The 20268-nt window shown below is 41.7% G+C and overlaps 1 long non-coding RNA gene across 1 annotated transcript; it reads left to right on the top strand.

The window, feature by feature from the left end:
• The first annotated feature begins 300 nt into the window (after positions 1 to 300).
• On the top strand, positions 301 to 15730 carry LOC309698902. The gene is made up of 3 exons (XR_014274211.1): positions 301 to 627; positions 717 to 795; positions 15149 to 15730. It is a non-coding gene; the product is annotated as an uncharacterized lncRNA (long non-coding RNA).
• Positions 15731 to 20268: the final 4538 nt, after the last annotated feature.

Here is a 20268-nt window from a genome sequence, read left to right as displayed (position 1 = left end):
GGAGGAGACAGCACTAAGGAGGACAAGTAAGCTTGTTGAACTCATTGCCAGCTTCCCTCCCTTTTTCACTTTCTCCCCCGTGCTCGTTGAAGAAAGATTAGCTGGTGCGCTGTAAAGGTCACAATAGTGAAGTCCGTTTTGGCAATGTCAGCCATGGGATTGGATTGGCCGGCCTTCAAAGGGAGGGATTACCATAGAGCCACGAGCTGAAAGTAACCCAGCGCTGACGGGCCAGATCGCAGCCAAATGACAAATTACAGCTGGTCTGGTTAGGTCTGTGGGCCAAGAGAAATAGTGCGTGCGTGTCTTGGTGCTGCAGCAGACAGATGAAAGCTCCTAGAAGCTGGCTGAGCTCTCGCTCCATTATACAGACGAGTGCCTCTATTCTCTCCCTGTCTCCACACGCACACGCACACACTCCCAGAGTTGAAGTCCGCATGACTCCGCTGCCCTCTGTCTCCTCACGCCTCCAGGACAAAGACATCAACGCACACACACACTTCTAATCTCTCACACGCAAGCAGGCGTGCCCTTCAAAGCCAAAGGAACTGGAGCAGACGAGACAAAGATGGACACGGTGGCTGTAAAGACACGAGCGGGCGTGCGAGTGTCTCCTGTGGCTGCAAGGTAACCCAACCTGTCCCTGTTTATTCCTATTCATCGCACTCCTGTCAGCAACACAGCTTGACCTTGGCTTTGTATTATGTACCTCGCAGAGAAAGTCATTAGGAGCTTTGAAGATGAATGTACAGCATCATCGGCGAGGGACTTGTGTGGCTCCGCGAGGACACAAAGGTGAGCTGAGGTAGCTTCTGCTAATTGTCACAGCTAATTTACACTAATTGTATTTATTTGCCGGCTGCCTGACCATGGCTCATTGACTGCCGGCTTTACGGTTCAGCAGCGTTGCGATCGGGTTCAGTTGTTGGTCAGAGCTGGCTTCCACTTCCAGGTCTTTGGGGTCTCCCTTGTCAGTGTCTATCTAAGGGACACCAGAGTGAGTAGCACTGTTAAAAAGTACTAAAAAGGGATCATACAGTTAGAAGCACTCACTACTGTTGCTTGACAGGACGGTCTATGTAATCGTTAGTTACTGTTACTGTCCTTTGCTCAATCCACAACCAGTCGCAGCAGATGGCCCCGCCCCTCCCTAAGCCTTTTCTGCAGGAGGTTTCTTCCTGTTAAAAGGGAGTTTTTCCTTCCCACTGTCGCCAACTGCTTGCTCACGGGGCTCGTCTGTGCTATTGCCGGGTCTTTATGCCTTAAAAAAGGCAATAAATAATTCAATTGTATTTTTCATTGTCCTAAATATACTAACAGGGTTCACTGTGGAGAAAATGGATAAATCGCAAAAAAAATGCACTCATTGTTAGCTAAGAACAAAGTGCTTACATGCTTTTTTGCATGCAAAAAAAAAAGAGATAATGGGCAAAAAAAAAGTGCGACAATTAGGAAGAATGGCAGTCAAGATGCTACACTTTGTCTTCTAAATGCACAAACTGTCTGGCTTAATTAGGATACGTAGGACAATCTCAAAGTAACACTCCCAGTAAAACACCCCCAACGGGAAAGCATACACGGTAATCCACAATAATACTCAAATTATCTCATTACAGTTCATTCATGTGGGATGTGCAGAATGCATTAGCTTACAAATAAAATGATTTGAACATTATTCTGGCTTTCCTGCTTCCCTGTAGGGAGTGTTTATTCTATAAAAATAAATTGTGCTTACACTTGTCAGCAGATATGCATGCTGAGTGGAGACTTACGCACGACTATGCAGAAAGGGAGAGGTCTGGATAAAGGTCTTGCTAAGCATGAGATTCGTGTCTGTTGCATGCAGTGCACATCAATCTACACACATTAGACAAAAGATAAACTAAAGAAAAATCTACCTGCCTCTGAGAAGTCTGAGCCTTGCAAAAAACACTGGATATTCTAATAGCCTAGGGTTCAAGCTGAAGGTTAAAGAGCAGTAACCCTAACCCTAACTCTAACTTTACAGGGTTAAAGACAAGTATCTATGTTAAAATCTTAATTATTTCAGTCCAGTCAGCCAGCTCCCTAATTAGTTCAGTGTTGATATGTGGTTCTAGGCTGTGAGCTTGTCACTCCTAACAAAGAGACACCAAGCTCAGCAAAACAGGGATGACAGGGAATGGTGGTGGTGGTGGGTGGTGGGCACACTAATGAACTTCAGTCAGAGAACTCAAGTTAGAAAACATTCATTATACCAGCAGAGTATAGTTAGAGTTTGCAATCTAGGCTCTGAGCTCATCATACTCTACAAAATATGTTCTTTATAAACTGGGGAGTGATTTGTCAAGGCGGATGCTGAGGAGCAGTGATGCAGGGTTGGTACGGACATGTCATAGGTTTGGGTGGGACGTCATGAAGCTCACATGGGCGAATTTGTAGGATGTGTTGTGTATAATATATGAGAATAAAGCAGTAGCCTATACGTAGGCAGATCGATCCAATTATAGCGCAATAGGATCAATACTTAGATTTGTTTCTAGCCACTTAAGTTAAGTACAAAAATAGGTCAAAAATATACACTCTGAAGCTTTTTGTGTTGACTGTCACCTTGTTTTATTTACAGTGCTCCCTCACTATATTGCAGTTCACCTTTTGCGGCCTTGCTGTTTCGTGGATTTTTTTTGTGCAGTTTTGCATGCTTTTTTTCCCCCACAGCGCATTGTGTTCTGCATCCTGATTGGCTATAGACCATTGTCAATCAATCTTCTGTTGCGTCGAGCTTGTCAAATTTACTTAAATCTTCGATCGCTACCAGTGTGACTCTGAAGTGCTGTACTGGATGATGTAGAAGTCTCAAAAACTGTCTGAAATATTATTATATTACATTTGGCCTTGCCCTGTTTTTAGGAAAAAAAATGCTTCTGATGTGTTTCAGTTCATAAGAGGTGATTTTGTGGTTTTTCCTTGTGCAGTGCTTCAAGTGCACATCCACTTGTTTCTTTAAAGCCCTGCTCTGGTCACTTGTATATCCACGTTGGATTCTTTCCACTGTCTGAAAATGATAACCGTCTATCATGACTTTGATTTCTTGGGACAAGGATGAAGTTAAGTGCAAGTGATAGAGTGCATCAAGTAAGTTTGAACTCAGAGGCTGTTTTCATCCTCGGGTCTGATGCTGAGGAGGGATTCAAGCACTATAACCAGAGAATAAAGTGGAAAGTGGAACAATCTGGAATGGTATTCTGGCATTTTCATTTAATGAGCACTTTAATCTGATAGGCAGGTTAATGCATAACACTGAATGAGTGAACATGTCAGGTGCCGCAGCCTGGTGTTGCTTCCAGTGGGGGCATGGAGACACTTTCTCAGTAATAAGAAAATAATGATGTCCCGCGGTACGTTTACACCTTTAACACATCCCTTTCTCCTCATCCCTTCGGGGCGTTCATGGTGCAGATGTAAATAAAGTTGCAGTCCCACTAGCACTGCAGAAGGGGATTTAACATGACCAGAGTAAGTTTTTTGTTTTTATTTTTAAGTGGCATGTAATTTGAAATGCAGCTTGATAAATATCAAACACACAAGCTGTCTCTGCACAGTTTGTATATCCAGTTAATGTGAAATGTAAAGAAAACTCTTAATGTGTAATGAGAGATTAGGAAATGACTGCTACAAAAAGCTAAGTACGTTAGCCAAATGAAATTTTATAAAATGGAAACTTAAATCTGACATGTAGTGGGAGAGTTTTAAAATCAGATATTGGATCATTACCTGATGGAATCCAACGTTTTTGTGACTTAAACTCCATCGTCTGAATCTACAGATAGCAGTGAATACTAGAGTAAAAGCACAGGTCAGCTGATCACAGCCTGTGCACAAAGAAAGATCTCTTGGAGCTCACAAAATACATTATTGTGTGACTCGAGTCTAAGACATTCTTTTCCCCAAGCTGCACTGCTGCACCCAATCTTAGGGTTTCCCCACCTCCTGAATCCTACTTTAACCCCTGACCGCAACCCTTTTGGATGTAGAGAGAAGCAACAAGCAGGCTTCTCCTTTTGCTCCTGACCTGAGCTCCACCTTTGTGATGAAACTGCTGTTTCATCACTGCGCTGCAGCCTGAGAATATCAGCGAGCCTCAGTGTGAAGGCTGGGTCAGTTTAAAGGTGAAGTTGGTGTTTGCCAAAGCAGAACCTGAATGCATCTCACACATCAGCATATTCAACTTTTCTACTGATACTATATGTTTTGCACTCAGGAAAATATTAGCAGTGGAACAAGAAGACATCTACAGATATCGTGACCAGAATATCTGTATTTTCAATCACAAAAATAAAGTGGTAAATGTAAGAGAGTGGGATGGCGATGCAGTGGATTGCACTGTTGCAAGGTTTTGGATTTGAACATTCCAATTATGCATACAATTTCCCTTTTTGACAAAGTTTCTATTTAGGGCTGCTAATAGTTTCTTCCTGTTAGATGGGGAGTTTTTCCTTCCCACTGTCACCAAGTGCTTGCTCATAGGGGTCGTCTGATTGCTGGAGTTTTCTCTCTATTGGGGTCCTTTCCTTAGAGCATAGGTGTCGAACTCCAGGCCTCGAGTGCTGGTGTCCTGCAGGTTTTAGATGAATCCTTGATTCAACACAGCTGATTTAAATGGCTAAATGACTCAACATGTCTTGAAGTTCTCCAGAAGCCTCGTAATGAACTAATCATTTCATTCAGGTGTGTTGACCCACGGTGAGATCTAAAACCGAGCACTGGGATTGGGCACCCCTGCCTTAGAGAATAAAGCTCAAGGTGTTGTGATTTGGCGCTTTATAAATAAAATTGAATTGAATTGATGGAGCCCATGGACTGATGACCGGTGGTCAGTGTCAACTGGAATAGGCTTCAACCTCCCTGCAGCCCTCGACGGATGAGACGTTAAAAACATGAATGGATGGGTATAATCAACGAACAACACAACAATATTCAGGCCTGTTTTTTTGCTGTACAAATTGGACAGAGCAGAGGAAGAATGATGGATTATTGTAGGTTTTACCATAGCAGTCAAATCTAGCCTTGAGCTCAGTGCACCAGAGTTTGCATAAAGCAACGCTATAGTTTGCCTGCTTACTTTTTCTAAAGCTTGGCATTTGTCTGGGCAACGCTGCACACAACTTTCCACTCTTTCTGAGCGGATGTTATGTTTATAAATGAGACCTCAGGAGGCTGCTGGATGGGGCAGGTGGTTTAGTTTCTGCAGAGGCATACAGGTGGGATGCTGCGGGCCACAGGTTATAGTCACTCTAGTTATTGCTGGTTGCTTGGCACGGCAACTCGCTGGAGAGCAGCAAAGCCAACAGAAATCAGTGACTCACCCTTCCGATCTCCCTCACACTCTCTCACTTTTTTTCCCATTCCATTTCATCCACAAAGGGGGCAGAAGGCCCTCTCTCTGAGCACGGTGATGCACAGAGACATGTATGCCCAAGCATTTACATTTAGTTTCTTGCTTTTGAAGATATAGTTCTACCCCTGCCACTCATTCCAGGTGGAAAAAAAGTGAAAAGAAGTAAGTTTGGTTCCCTTCTCAGCCTCGCTCTTTGTGGATCTACATTAGCCTCTGGAGAGCAAACAGTCTGGAACAATCTCTCCCCACCAGACCTCTTTCAGTCTTTCTTTCTTTGTTATGTTTTCGCCATCCGCTCATCTTCCCCTCTTGTCCTCGCCCCGTAATCCTCCAAGATATACTTTGCTCCCATTACACGTGTGTTCCCAGTCAAAACCGATGAATTATAAATGAACGTCCATGAAGCAGAATGCCAGAGGTCTCCTGTTGCTGTTACACACAAAAATACTGCCCAGAGGAGTGGAGGCATTATGATACGGTCATTTAACAGATGCTTTTATCTTAAGTGAACAGTAATACATGCTGTATTTTTAGCTTAGACCTCAAGGGCTTTAGCTGATTGCTGGGATTTAAGAAGCAACATACAGTTTGCTCTGCTGATGGCCAAGTCGCTGCCTTCACACTGTATTGTCTGTCCATATGTAGGGCACACGAACTGAACCTTTGGGAAAGACGTCCCATTCCATGTTATCATCTGCCAGAAAGTAAAGAACTGAGCTTGTCCGAAGCCTCGGAAGAATCTAGCGTATTTGCATAAGGCTTGTGTGAAAGAGAACAGTAAACCTGTCGTTGCGGCTCCCTCATTGCTTAGCCTCCTTTTTCTTTGTGGAGCTTCACCTTCTTCTTCTCTTTCTGTTTCTTTTATTAAACTGAATCAGTTTTTCTTGTCAGAGTCCTCCCTCGCTCCATCACTTTTTAATAACCCTCCTCGCTTTAATGAGTTCTGTTATGTACACAGGGGGCAGCGGCTAGGGGCCAATTTGTGATTTCACATCAGATCAGATCAGAGAAAGCTAAGGAAATAAAAGGGGGGGAAACACACACACACACATACATCTTCCTGTGTGTCTCTTCTTCTTCTTCTTTTTGTGCCCACAAGAGAGAACCTTGCATCTCATCTGGGCAGCCTGGGGAATTGCAGCACTCCCCGAGCCGCCATTTTGGAAGCATCCTGTGGAACAGCGAGTCACCGGAGAGAACTCCTTAGGGGGCGAAGGGGAGAGAGCAGCAGGAAGGGAGAGGGAAAAAAAGGCGAATGCTGGTGTGTACCCGCATGAGGTTAGTTAACTTTTTACATCTGGAAAAGCCTAATGAAGCTCTCCTGTTTGCTCTCGCCGGGTTCTGTAACTGGAGGAGTTGCAGAGAGGTGAGGGATTTAGTAATGGAATGCAAGCTGCAGAAATCCTCAACTTTCACATCGGGGCTTTGTTTATCTCTACTAGGCGAGGGAGCAGCAGCCGACAAAGCAGCTCCACCACACACGACTCAGACAGTGTCATAACCTCGCCCATTTTAGCTTGCCTGAGAGGTACTGCGTTGCCGAGCTGAGCTGGGTTTTATATGAGACCAAAGACTGTTGCAGAATCCCAAAAACGAGGATGATGATACGCTTCCTTGAGCTATTTTTCATGAGCTCTTTGTTTCCTTTAGCATTTATAATATGTGGTTGATGAAATAAACATGATATTTTCAAAAGAAAAATGCAGTAAGCTATATACACATATATATACAGTCCCCTCTCACCCTGCGGGCGGTCTCTCTTTCAAGCTTGGGTCCTCCACCAGTGGCTGGGGAGCTTAAGGATCCTGCACAGTACCTTAGCTCAGTGGTTCCCAAATTTTTTTCGCTGGGCCCCCCTTTGTTTTACAGGAAAAATGTTCACGCCCCCCTCACGCACGCGCACACGCACGCACTAACACATCCTCCAACCACACACACCCATATTTTGCTCAATTGTGGTTTATTTCACACCTCAAACATTTAGTAAACAATTAAGCAAATACAGGTAGTAAGAAAATAAACTACTAACTCTTTTACGCTACATCCGCACCTACACAGGTATTTTTGAAAACGCAGCTGTGTCATCCACACGTAAACAGCGTTTCGAATCACCGAAAATGGAGATTTTTTTAAAACTCCTTTTTTGCTTTTACGTGTGGACGAGGAATACAGAGTTCGTCACGCAACGTCAAAGGTATGTGCCTTTTTTCACGTCACGCTGTGCGCCACGTTATTGTTTACATGAGATGAATTGCAGAATGGCAGATAGTCAGATTAACAGTATTTTGTGTCTATCTTCAGGTTTTACACACTTACATATAAACACGCAGTTACTGTCCCTCTATTTAGAAAGGCAGAGGCGTCACGGTGTCATTATTTTACATGTAGTTGTTTTTTTCTTGTGTAATAATATTCAACATTGCTATCAATACATTTTTCAAAAACTGCCTCTCTGTGCAAAATGGGTTTAAAAACATAAACAACTGTGGGATACTGTTTGTCTGTGATTTGGACGGGGGAACAAATCGTGGCAGGATCAGCCTGATGTTATTTGTATCCCGCTGTAACTTTACTGTATAAAGAGCTAACATCTCCAAAATGTCAGGAGTAGTTAGTCATTACAACAAGTGTTTGTGAACTAAAAATCAAGAATGTGTGATACTGTTTGTCCGTGATTTGAAGAGCCCAGCGCTGCTCCTGACGAAGGAAATACCAATTCTGCAGGGGAGACCTACCTTGGCACTTGTGCAGGTGAAACCAAAGGGAAGACATGATTCACCATGTTTTCTAGTCTTTGGCTTAGAATGAAGTTGGTTTGGAAACATATTCAGCTATGCTTCATCTCCTGCTTTGCGTTTGTGCGGGCGCCCCGTGCTAGCAGTGTCCAAGCGTCATTTATTTATTTTTTTTCCCTTTTCATACCGCGCCCCACTTGCAATGGCTCTGCCCCCCCCCACCCCCCCCACCCCCCACCCCACCCCACTAGGGGGCGGGCCCCACACTTTGGGAAGGTCTGCCTTAGCTGTTCCTAGCACTGCCCTCTTCTGGACAGAGATCTCAAGTGTTGTTCCTGGGATCTGCTGGAGCCACTTGCCAAGTTTGGGAGTCACTGCACCGAGGGCTCCAAGCTGGGTACAGCTGGATAGCATAATGGTAAGCCCACATCCATTTGGAACAGGAGTCATAGGTTTGACTCCCGGGGTGTCCGTATCCAGTACGGGTCTTAGGCTAGACACCTGATGCCAACCAACCTGACTCAGCTGGATTGAAGACACTTGCAGGAGAACCTGCAAATTCCACACTTCTCAAAATATTTTGACTTTGATAAACAGACAAAACATTTAAAAAAAGATTTCCTGACAACATAGATGGAGCTCAGAGTTTGCAAACCTGAGTATGTTACCCTTGAAATACTTAAAAATAAAGTGGAAGCAAAGTGTGCTATAAGTACTCTGAGTGCTATACTCACTCACTGTTCAGGGACTGTCTTCATAGTTGCTGTGAGTCTAAAAACAAGACACAAATAAAGGCTATTTGTCTTCTTTGGCTCTTGTAATGCCAAAAGAAATCCAGTTAGTAACATATAAACACAAACAAAATTCTCCTCCGTGCTGTATCCCCTGGAACAGTCTGTTATCCATGCCGGGATCCAGTGCCAGGTGAGTGGAGTCGTGGGTCAAGTCTGGACCACTGAGGGCCCTCGGCTGTGCTAGTAGGGCAGAGCTCTCCATCTGTTCCCACTCACTTTACCACGACTTCATCACAATCACACAGAGGTAGAGAACAGAAGATTGAATGAACCAATGCAATGCCAATATTTTATTCTGGAGGATACCCTCCTTTGGACAATCACTTTATGTATAACAGATCAGTGCTAAAAAACTGAAGCTCTTTAAAATGATATATAAACACACCTTATTTTCACCAGAAGCACCATCACATACAGGCAAAAGAGCAATAAGTACACTGCTATAACATCCTTCAAATTCTTGGAATTTGGCCTCCAGCTTCTTCCTGTATGCATCTGTACACCATCTCAATCATGCATTCAGTTCATGGTGTATCCTCTTCTTTTCATTCAGTACTGCTTTCAGGTAACTGGTGATCCAGGGTTTGTTGTTAGAAAAACTGCTGGAGTGTTGCCAAGTCTAGGATAGATTAAAAATCTTATAATTCTGCACTGGTTTTGCATGTGTGACAGCAAAAATTGGGATAGGAGAATTATTTTCTCTCATCATTAAGGTAATCTTTTAACTAACTTTGGCTTAACGTTTCTACAAACAGGAAAACTTTAATGAATTCACAAATTTGCCAGCTACCCATGGTGTCACTTGCTGGAGCCATTTTAAGCCATTTTTGAGCAGGAAAAAACAAACAAATCTGTATGGAAAGCACATTTGAGGCTTATGATGAAGCTGCCACAGGGTGGCTATAGCTCAGGAGTTACAGCAGGTCATCTACTAATCGGAGGGATGGTGGTTTTATGTGTGGATGCCTAAGTGTCCTCGGGTAAGATACTGATCTCCAAAATGCAATTATTAAATTTATATAACTAAAAAAAAGTTTACTTTAAATTTTAGTTTACTAAAATTAGTTTAATTTATTACCAGTGCAACAAAATAATTGAGAAATGGATGAAAAATGTATTGGTATGTGTAGGCCTAGTTGAAAACAGAGTCGCTATAAAGCTATGCCGGCAAGTGCTGATACTGAGGGAGAAGTTGGCTACGCTACGTGTCCAACAGACAATGCCGACAGTGGATTCTGGTGTTCCTAAAAGGCAATCAGTGTTACTCATTATTGAATGAACGCAAACAAATACAAACTGCCAAAAGAGCAGTTAGCTAACAGTAACTGCAAAGTATGAGAGCAACAAACTCACACATAACTGACAAATGAACAACAGAAAGACTGTGGTTTAGTCGTGACCTCTGTAGCTGCTGTCATATCAGAGGAGGGAGTAAATGCCCCTAAAGTCTCACTTAGCAGCGGTCATGTCAGCTGACGAGACAGATGGCCTAGTCCAAAATATTCCAGTAATGCCCCTGAGAAGATAACACTTTAGATTATTAATATTTTTACATAAAAGCTGGGATGATATTACAAAACTAGGATCGAGGTCTCTTCAAGGCCTATTTATTAATGAAACAGCAATGCAGCTGTAGCAAAATACAGATTTGATTAAATCAATCAAATACGTCCAGAATGTTCCAGTATTATTGGGAAAAGTACAATGTAAAATAGCAAAAAGCAAATAATTTGCATTAAATTACAGAATTGCCACTTATACCTTTATCTTTTGCATCCAAGGACACAGACATTGTAAAATTTTAAAAGTGATTTTGAGCAATATTTTTCCAGGCCTACTTTAGATTTTTCAAAGATTTTTGGGGGTTTGTTGAGCCTGATCTATGGATGAGTCAAGCATAAAAAAGACACCTAACTCAAAGGATGAACCAGTGTTTTATATACAAATAACAGACAATTTAGCAAACAACCAGTTTTAAAATGTGTCTTTAGGCACTTATGAACGGAGAAAAGTACCAGATTTTGATCCATCATTGAGTGTCATCTCAAAAGCATCTAATTAGCAACAACTACATTTTTCACCATGACAATGATCCTAAACACACTGCCGATGCAGTGAAAGCAAACCTGAATCGAAAAACACAATATGGAACACTATCGGTCATGGACCAGAGTATTATTATTCCCAATACATAGCATACAGACTATTTGTCATGCCTCTAGGCGTTGCATAGTAGTGCAAAAGGTACTCTTCCACATCCTAATAAGACACTCGCAGCCACTCGCAGCAGTAGGACACTCTTAGAGCAGAGGCTCCAGCTGTCCATTCCAGCCCTAATTCTAACCTTAACCATAACCTTAACCCTATGACGTAGTGTTTTCCAAAGTGATTCAGGATCCAAAAGTGAAGAGATTTAACATACATAATGCTTTGTTAGGTTGATTTTCATGTCACACATGAAAACACATTTATAGATTCATTCCAACCCGCTCTCATGCCTCCGAATGTGTAACATACCGATGGTTTGTCACAGTCGTCAGTATGTTACGCGTTGGGATGAGAACGTGTTGCATGGATTGGCCTCCCCAGAGCCAGAACTCAAGACTATTGAAGCAGTGTGGGATTATCTTGACAAGAACAGAACAAAAGGCAGAAACATCCAAAGAAGAACTTTGAATGTCTTTCAAGAAGCCTGGAGAACTATTCCTGAAGACTGCTTAAAGGAATAGGACCTTAGAGAGCTCGGGCTTGTATAGAATAATTATTATTGATCATTATAATTGTACAAACTCTTTTTTTGGCCATATATGTGTGTGTGTGTGTATATATATATATATATATATATATATATATATATATATATATATAGAGAGAGAGAGAGAGAGAGAGAGAGAGAGAGAGAGAGAGAGAGAGAGAGAGAGAGACTGTATTTCAATCTGTGTTTGTATGAGTTATGTATGTTTTATTAAACCACTGCATCCATTTCTCATTTTCAGACTTTGCCACAGTACTCTATGGTTGAGTCAGTTTAAACCAGTCATGTTATGTCACAATAAATGAATCAGAAGACATTATGTTGCAACCTTTTTCAGGAAAAAGTCAGATTCATCCAGTCAGGTTCAACAAACACAACCTTATCCTGTGTTCTTTTTCCATCTTAAATTTTCTTTTCTTTTAGCCATCAATCCTATATTTGTTTACTGGGTTCAAACAAATAAGTTGGACATGGAAATTTATTGGAGCTGCCAACACTGGCAAGCAACAACTGCATCATTTTTGTGCCTGGAGATGAATCTAAATATAGAATTATTCTCTTAAATTAGACTAAAATACCAGTTCTTCCCACTTTGGGTGATACAGTTACATAAAGTTTCTATCTCAGGAAAAGTTTTATAGTAGCAGCATACAGAGTGGGTTTGTGGTGTAAGATCCAAATTGCAATAGCAGAATGGGTGATTAATTGTCTTTTGTCGCAGTAGCTCCATTGCAAATGCAACAAAAGCAAAAGCAAAGGTATGCAGACATGAGCTAAACAAGCAGAAATTAATGCACTGAAGAGCTGCGCCAAAGATTCTGTCCAAAAAGCAGAGAGCTGCAGAAATACTGTGGACAATCAATGCGGTGTAATAACTACCAGCAAAAGTGAGTTGATTTAAGCACTTCGGCTTCTCAGAGGTACTTTGTCACTAGATTTACCGATTTAGCTATTTTATGGCTTTTGTACTTTGGGTAGACAATTTATGCTACTACTAACCAGAGTCTTTAAGGAGCCATAGAGCTCATAAGCAGTCTGTGTCTTGTCAAAGACTCTCGAGTGAGGCTGTTGTTTGCTGTCACATTAGGTCTGAACTTGTGCAGTCTGATTAAAGCACAATGTCAGTTGGCTACTTCTTAAGTTATGAGAGACTTGAGCTTTGGTTTCTGCCCTTCATGTGTGCAACATGAGGGATTGTTATCTCACTCTGAATGAAAAAAAAAGAATATTACATTTAAATAAAGATTCTCAAAATTAATACAAGGATCTACATTTCATGGAAGGGGAGTAAACATACTAAATGTATGCTTAGTATCTGTACTTCCACTCACTGGTCCCTTCTGTCTGAAGCAAAATCTGTGTCAAACTAGCCAGCAGAGACAGAGCTATACAACGCCTAAGAATGAAATAACCAGCAGCAGATTATAATAAATTCCTTCATTTATCATTCTTTCCCAGGGCTCAGTTGAAAAGAGTTTTAAAACCTTAACATCTTAGTGTGGCGCCTTTGGCAATGTAAGCACTTTATCTATGGCTAAAGGTAAACAGGGAGATTTGCTAAATCTCTTTTGATCTAAAATTCCATCAACCAAATTGTTTCATTTCTTTTTCTTTTTTTTCGGCCCAGATTAATAATGATTAAGTAATACTTTGTTGATCCCGGGGGAAATTCCCTTTCCTCTCACCTCTTGGAGATTAGAGGTCAGGGGCTGTAATGGAAGATCATCCCTGGGGCGCACAGGGATTCTTTGAATTGAGGAGTAAAATTATGTGGTTTGGAAACATTTTCCAGCTCAAGGGTGTTCTCCGGTGTTATTACAGGAAGCAAAAAGGATTAGATTTTCCCACAATTTACTCACATGATATATATTTTTCGCTTGACATGAAAATAGTACAGTTGTCACCACGTGTCGAGCTCTTAAATTTTGTCATGTTATATTAATTACAAGAGATCCACTCACTTTAATGTGGAATGGTGGAAACAACAAAACACGTTCAAATCCGAAGACGCTTCCAACAACTTTCTGTTTATCTCGTGCATAAGTTTAATTGTTATACTCTGATATTACCTGAACTATTTTTCCTGCAGTTTTCTGCTTCCCCCCCTTTTTTATATGGGCTTGACTGAACCCCAAAATATGTCGAAACAACGAACACGTAATTTTATATTCGTCACAAGCTGTTCGAGTTCTGTGGCCGGCTTTGGTGTTTGAGCTTTCCTCCATGATGCTTGCATGTCACAAACTAAAAAGAGCAAAGTCACGTGACCACAAACTGGCTAGTTTCTTTTAAAGAGGACAGTGCACACTGGGGTAACACGAAAATAACCAAAATGGGCATGATTATGTCAATTAGAGAGTCTGAATGTCAGTTTTGATTCATTTTTGATTAATTGCTCAGTCCTAATGGGGACATTGTGGTCATAAAGGGATGGACATGCTCAGCAACAATACTTGTGTAAGCTTTAGCATTTAAATGATGTTCAGCTGGTGCTAATGGGCTCAAAGAGTGCCAAGAAAATAACTCCCACACCAATTACTCCTCCAACAGCAGCCTGAGCTGTTGATAGAAGGATGGATCCATGCTTTCATGCTATTTACGTCAGATTCTTATCCCACCATCCACATGTTGAGGTGAAAATCAGGACTCATCAAACCAGGAAATGTTTCTTTAAATTTGTTATTTCCCACAGCCCCACCAGGTTTACCGCATTTCAGTATTGGCTTCAGTTTCCCACCTGAAGACTGCACTGTTTAAAATTATTAATGTTATTATTATTTTATTTCCATGCTTTCTATATGGATCTGTGCCTCCTCTGCTCTTGACTTAAATTATTATGGGTTCATTTATTCTACCATGTTAGTCATTTATGAGTTCTGGGTGTGCACATCGTGCTCTGTTTTTTCTTTTTGTGGGTCATATTTTTATAAATATTGTAGCTCTCTTCTCTCAGTTAGCAGTGATCCTTCCAAGATGACCGAGTATTTACAGTGGTGACAGATTGCTCACTGGCCAAGCTCTCTCCTGAACTAAGGTGCTAAGTGAGGCACTGAGGGACCCAGCACGAATGTCTAACAGCCTGGTGTAAAACTGACTGAACTGAGAGGAATGGAGGAGTGATGGAAAGAGAATCTGCTCTGACCTAATGGTATCATCTGTTGTGAAAGAGAGTGTGGTGCAGTCCAGGGCTGCTTTGGCCTGGTTGCATTTATCTGATTTGGACTCTGCAGGGATTCCAGACTGTCTGATATCTAAGGGATCTGTGACATTCTTTTTGCGGTAGTAGTTTACATTCATTATTTGGCAGCTTGGCCAAGCTGTCGAGGTTTCTTGTCTCCAAATCGAAGCTTGAAAAACGTTTTTAATGGCTATGATTACAGAGTGTGGAAACCATGTAGTGGGCAAACACATGCCTCTAGGATCTACAAGATGCAGCTTTTCATTCCATAGGCCGGAATTATCTGATTAATTCTCCTTCTCTGTCTAGGACAGCTGCTGAAATCACTGAGTGGAAAAAAAAGAACAACAAAATCTGTGGACCATCCATGATCCCAGTTATTAGACAATGGAGTGACTCTGGGATCAGAGGAGGAGATGTGATGCTCTGGCTGGAGCTCCACAGGCCACAGAGATGACACATGGATAAACACCATGCCAGCGACATGATGACATGATGGGGCCTTAATGATAGTTCTTAGCACCTCATTCTCATCAGGGCTGTCAAGTCACAAAGGTTGACTTTGACTCCCTGTTGGAGCTCAGTCTGGGGGGAGTTATTTTTTTCTCCTTATCTTTCCTCGTGTGGTGCATTTTTCCATTGTTATACCTCTCTGACCTGTCTTCCCCATGTGATGTTTTTGTGTAATGTATGTATGGTCAGAGGGTAAGATGGTGCCGCCATTGCGTGCAATAGGTCGGCAGCCTAATGAAATTTCCCCTTGTGGGACTAATACAGGTATATCAAATCAAATCAATTCAAAATCAAAAGTTCATTTTTTGTTTTTCCATAATGCTTCTTCTTCTACAATAATTATAGGATTTGGAGGTGGTAGTTGTTGTGTTAGTTTTTTTTGCAGCTTTTGTTTATTAAATTATAATATATGAAATTCTAATGTATAGTGTACCTTTGCGATCTGCAGTGAAATAAACAAAATCTTTCCTAAAACTTAATCTTAAATGCATATTGTGATTTTTTTTAAGATAAATTTTGCAGTTCTTGACACTGTATTCGGAAGATTTTCTGCATGTCTTCTTCTGTAACTTTCACTCCTCTGTCCAGTGAACCACAACCCTCTCACTCTTGACAATAAAGGTGTATTTTGCCTCTTTTCTATGTGTGCGCAGAGGATGCTTTCCAGCATCTCCAGCCATTAAAAAAAAAAAACTGTCTGGGCTGCAACCCAACACTTGCAAACAGGGCCAGTTGGGTAGCTCACTCTGCCAGATCCTCACGCCGGCTCTCTCCATAACGACCTCCCCTCCCTCCTCCATCTTTGGTATTGGGGTCACGTTTCCCTTCATTGACAGGAAAGACTTCTTTAGAGGGCGGATTAAAAGGCCTCCAAAGCGATTCTGATAGGAGGTGTCTGGCAGCCGATGTTGCTGGCTGATATGTCACAGCACTCAGGAGTGGAGAGGAGACGTGGGGGGAGACAGAACAGGAAACTGCTGATTGGCTTTGACCGGGTGCACAGGTGTGTGCGTGCGTGTAGCCTTCTGTGCGCACGTGTGTTGCAAAAGGGCATTTTGCGCTGACCGAAGATGAAAGGATAACTGTCGTTAGTCTTCTCCTGTGATGGCTGATTAGAGTGATGCAATTGTCTGCAAGAAAGGGCCACAACAACATATGATCAAACCTGCATCGATATACAGATGTGAAGATCAGAGGACACGAGCACACACGCACAGGCATAGCAACTGTCCGCATCTCAAATCATGAAACATATCCTTTGACGTCATCCAATTTTGGAAAAGAACACTCCACCTTACTGTCAATTGCCAGATCACCAGCTGGCTCATCTCAAGTATTCTTCGTTAGATCTGAGAGAGTAATGAGGGTGTGTGTGTGTCTTTGTGTGTGCACATTGCGGTGGTTGGGGTGGTACTCTAATGGCAGATGAGTGACCCAGTCAGAAAAGGTCAGCAACACTACAGGGCTGATGTGGCGAGGCACCCTCCACTCACTGACTAATTAAATGTCAGTGCTTCAGACTGGATAGAGAAGAGAAGCTGGAGGGGGGAGGAGGATGGGGGCAGAGTGGGGTTTGGGAGGAAAACACAGGAGAGAGTGGCAGATAGGTAGACAGGGAACGGACCTCGTTGTAAATGTCACATGTTACATAAGGCTGGGCTCTTTGGCAGTGGAGAGTTTAGGACTTAAAAAAGAAAAAGAGAAACACTTTTGGACAGATGGTTTCTGAATGTTGGAGATTTTTCGAGCGGCGTGCTGCAAAATGACTAGTTTTATTTTTATCTCTGTCACCATGTTAGCTCTGTGTACTCATTATATACAGACTTTATCTAAAAGATGGCTGCACCTTCTGGCTCAGGAAAGTGAGCTTCTTTCCTCCTATGTTCTTTGTAATGGCAGGGGATTGTTGTAGAGTGGTATAGAAGTCTGTGATAATTCTTATCTTAGAAGATCATTTGGTCTGAATTGTAAGTTTTCAGTATTGTTCATTGTAACATGATGTTCCTTTTGTAAATGACGGTTAATACTGGAGTCAAAAAAGACAAAACAGACTCTGATTTTAGGGTTGATGTCTGAGTTAGATCCATCGCTTTTCATGTCCAACTTTAGATCACCGAGATGACGATGGTGAAAATGCTGAGTTTGAGGTGTCATAACAGAGCATCTTTAAAATAATGAGAGACATTATGACCATCTGCCTAATATTGCATTTTGCTGCCAAAACAGCACTGACCCATGGAGGCATGGACTCCTACAGACCCCTGAAGGTGTGCTGTGGTATATGGACCAAGATGTTAACAGCAGATCTGTCACAGCCGGGATGGCCGGTGTGTTTATGAAACGCTCCCAAAAGTAGACATGGGAGAAATGAACTTACTGTTTAAAGAAAAGGCGAGCTTTTATTAAAGCTGATAACATGAATCCAAACACAAGACAAAACGAACACTGGTGAAAACTAAAACCTAAACTGGAAAAATACTAGATGATAATAAATATGACCAAGAGAGACATGAACACGATTCTGAGCAGAAGCTACGAGACAAAACCTGAACATGTCCTGAACAGAATCATGAAACACTTGAAACCTGACTTGACAGACAACCTGACACTGAACAAAGGAAGACTTAAATACACAGAGGGGTAATGAGGTAATGGAAACACCTGGTGAGACACAGCTAACCCAAATGAACAAGACGCCACAGGGGAAGCAAAACCAAATGCACTGAACATGGAAACTCAATACTTGCAAATAAAACAGGAAATATGGAGAGACATGAACTGGGACACACAAGCTTGACAAAGAGAGAGGGAGCGAGAGAGGGGGAGACAGAGGAGAGAAACACAAGGAAAACAAGGATAGACAAGGAGATAACACAACTAGACTAAATTTGAACTAAACCCTAACTAAGAATAACACCACAAGAACTGAACATATTTCAATATAATCTGAGAAACCAAAATTACAAATAAAAAATAAAAGCTGGGTCACAGACCCAGCCCCCTGACAAGATCCTTTAAGTTGTGAGGTGTCGGCTCTATGGATAGACTTGCTTGGCCAGCACATCACACAGATCCTCCATTAACTAGATCGAGATTTGGAGGCCGAGTCAACACTTCAAACTCTTTGTTGTGCTCACAAAACCATTCCTGAACCATTTTTCTCTGTGGCAGGACGCATTATCCTGCTGAAAGAGACCACAGTCATCAGGGAGTACCGTTTCCATGAACGGTGTAAAGGGTCTGCAGCAATGCTTAGGCAGGTGGTATGTGCCAAAGTAACATCCACATGAGTTCTGTTGGGAAACCTAGGGTCCTGTATCCAACTCAAGAAGGCAATGCCCAAACACTGTCTTCTTCCAATAATGCATCCTTGTGCCAGGTGTTCCTCAGGTAAGCAACGCGGACACTCCACCGTCTACGTTACTTGTGCTAAGCATGGACACCCTGACTGATCTATGGCTGTTGTCAAACTTGCTCAAATCCATTTGCTTGCCAAATCAGGTTAGCACATTTCAACACAGCAGTTTTTTAACAAACTGGACTCGTGCTGCACGAGTAAAATCATCAAAAAACAATACACTTGATTGAAGGAAAGAAAAAAGGATAAAAATAATAATTTTATAGATAAAATTAGAGTAAAAAATGTAATATAAATAGTGATCAAAACAATATTAATGAAAGAGATGCAATATGGAGAATGACTCAGTTAGCTAAAGCTATTCTGAAGATGACAAAGCTAATGAAAAGCAGCATGTTTTAAGTTTAAGGGATTTGAAGACTGTTAGTCTGCACAATCCAGCCTGTACTAGAAGGTTCTGATCAGCAGACCTAAGTGAGTGTATGAGGCATGGGAACATAAACGATCTGCTTGATAACGTAGAGCGAGCCCATGTAAGTATTTATAGCTGAGCAACAATATTTTAAAATTGATGCTATAGTTCACAGGAGGTCAGTACAACAATTTACTACTGGGTGAAATATAATTAAGTATTATCAGGAATTAATAAACATTATCAATAAAAACCTTAGTGGGTCTTAAAATTACATCAATACAACCTTATTTAACAAAAATGAAACTAAAGTGCAGAAGCAGGGTGTGAAAACCAACCTTACTGCTTCCATAGGAATTAAGTGGCTGATGCACTTGATTAAGCACTTGATTAAGTGCATTTGTTTAGCAGCTTTGATCTGATCAAAGTTTGTTACTCTCAAGTCTTAAATGGTGGTGCAGTAGTTGTACTATCACACCACAGCACAAATGTTTAGTACCAGGTCTCACCTGTTTGGCTGGAACACTCTGTGTGGAGTTTCCCAGCTTCTTCTCACAGTCTGGCTAATGGTTATTTGAAATTGTTTGCAGGTGTGCACATGAAAAGCTGCTTGTTTGTCTGTTTCTATGTGGCAGCCGTGATGCTCTGATGGATTTTTGGGTTGTCCATGTCATGGCTCTGGATCTTGAACCCAGGACATTAAATTTTGGTGGTATTTCAGTCTGCACACAAAAGTATCTTTTGGCAAAACAGTGAACCCTGAGTTTCTCCCAGCGTGTTCACTGGCATGTTAATGCTGGAAAGAAAGCACTTAGACAAAGAAACGAGTGCTTGTGTGAATGAGGCTTGTAGTGTAAAGTGTTGTGGGTGCTCAAGCAGAGTGTAAGAAGTGGTATAGTAGAACCTGTCCATAAGTCTGTTTGAGTTATGACTTTCTCTAGTCTACCCTCGTGTGTCAAGTTCTTCTATGTCTGGTGTTCTAGTTAAAAATGTCCTCTTTTATTCTGGTAATCTTGTATTTTATGTCTCACTTTACTTCCTCCTTTGTCATCTCGATTGGTTTTAGCTCTCCCTTGTGTACTCTTTTGTGTAAAAATGGTGCTGTCTTCCCTACTGTGGATTTGGTTTGAGTCTTCCTTTCATGGA

This window comes from Aulonocara stuartgranti, assembly GCF_965226115.1.
Source record: "Aulonocara stuartgranti genome assembly, chromosome: 22".
Lineage (NCBI taxonomy): Eukaryota > Metazoa > Chordata > Actinopteri > Cichliformes > Cichlidae > Aulonocara > Aulonocara stuartgranti.
The sequence above is the reverse complement of the archived record's forward strand: the minus strand, read 5'-3'. Positions and strand labels throughout refer to the sequence as shown.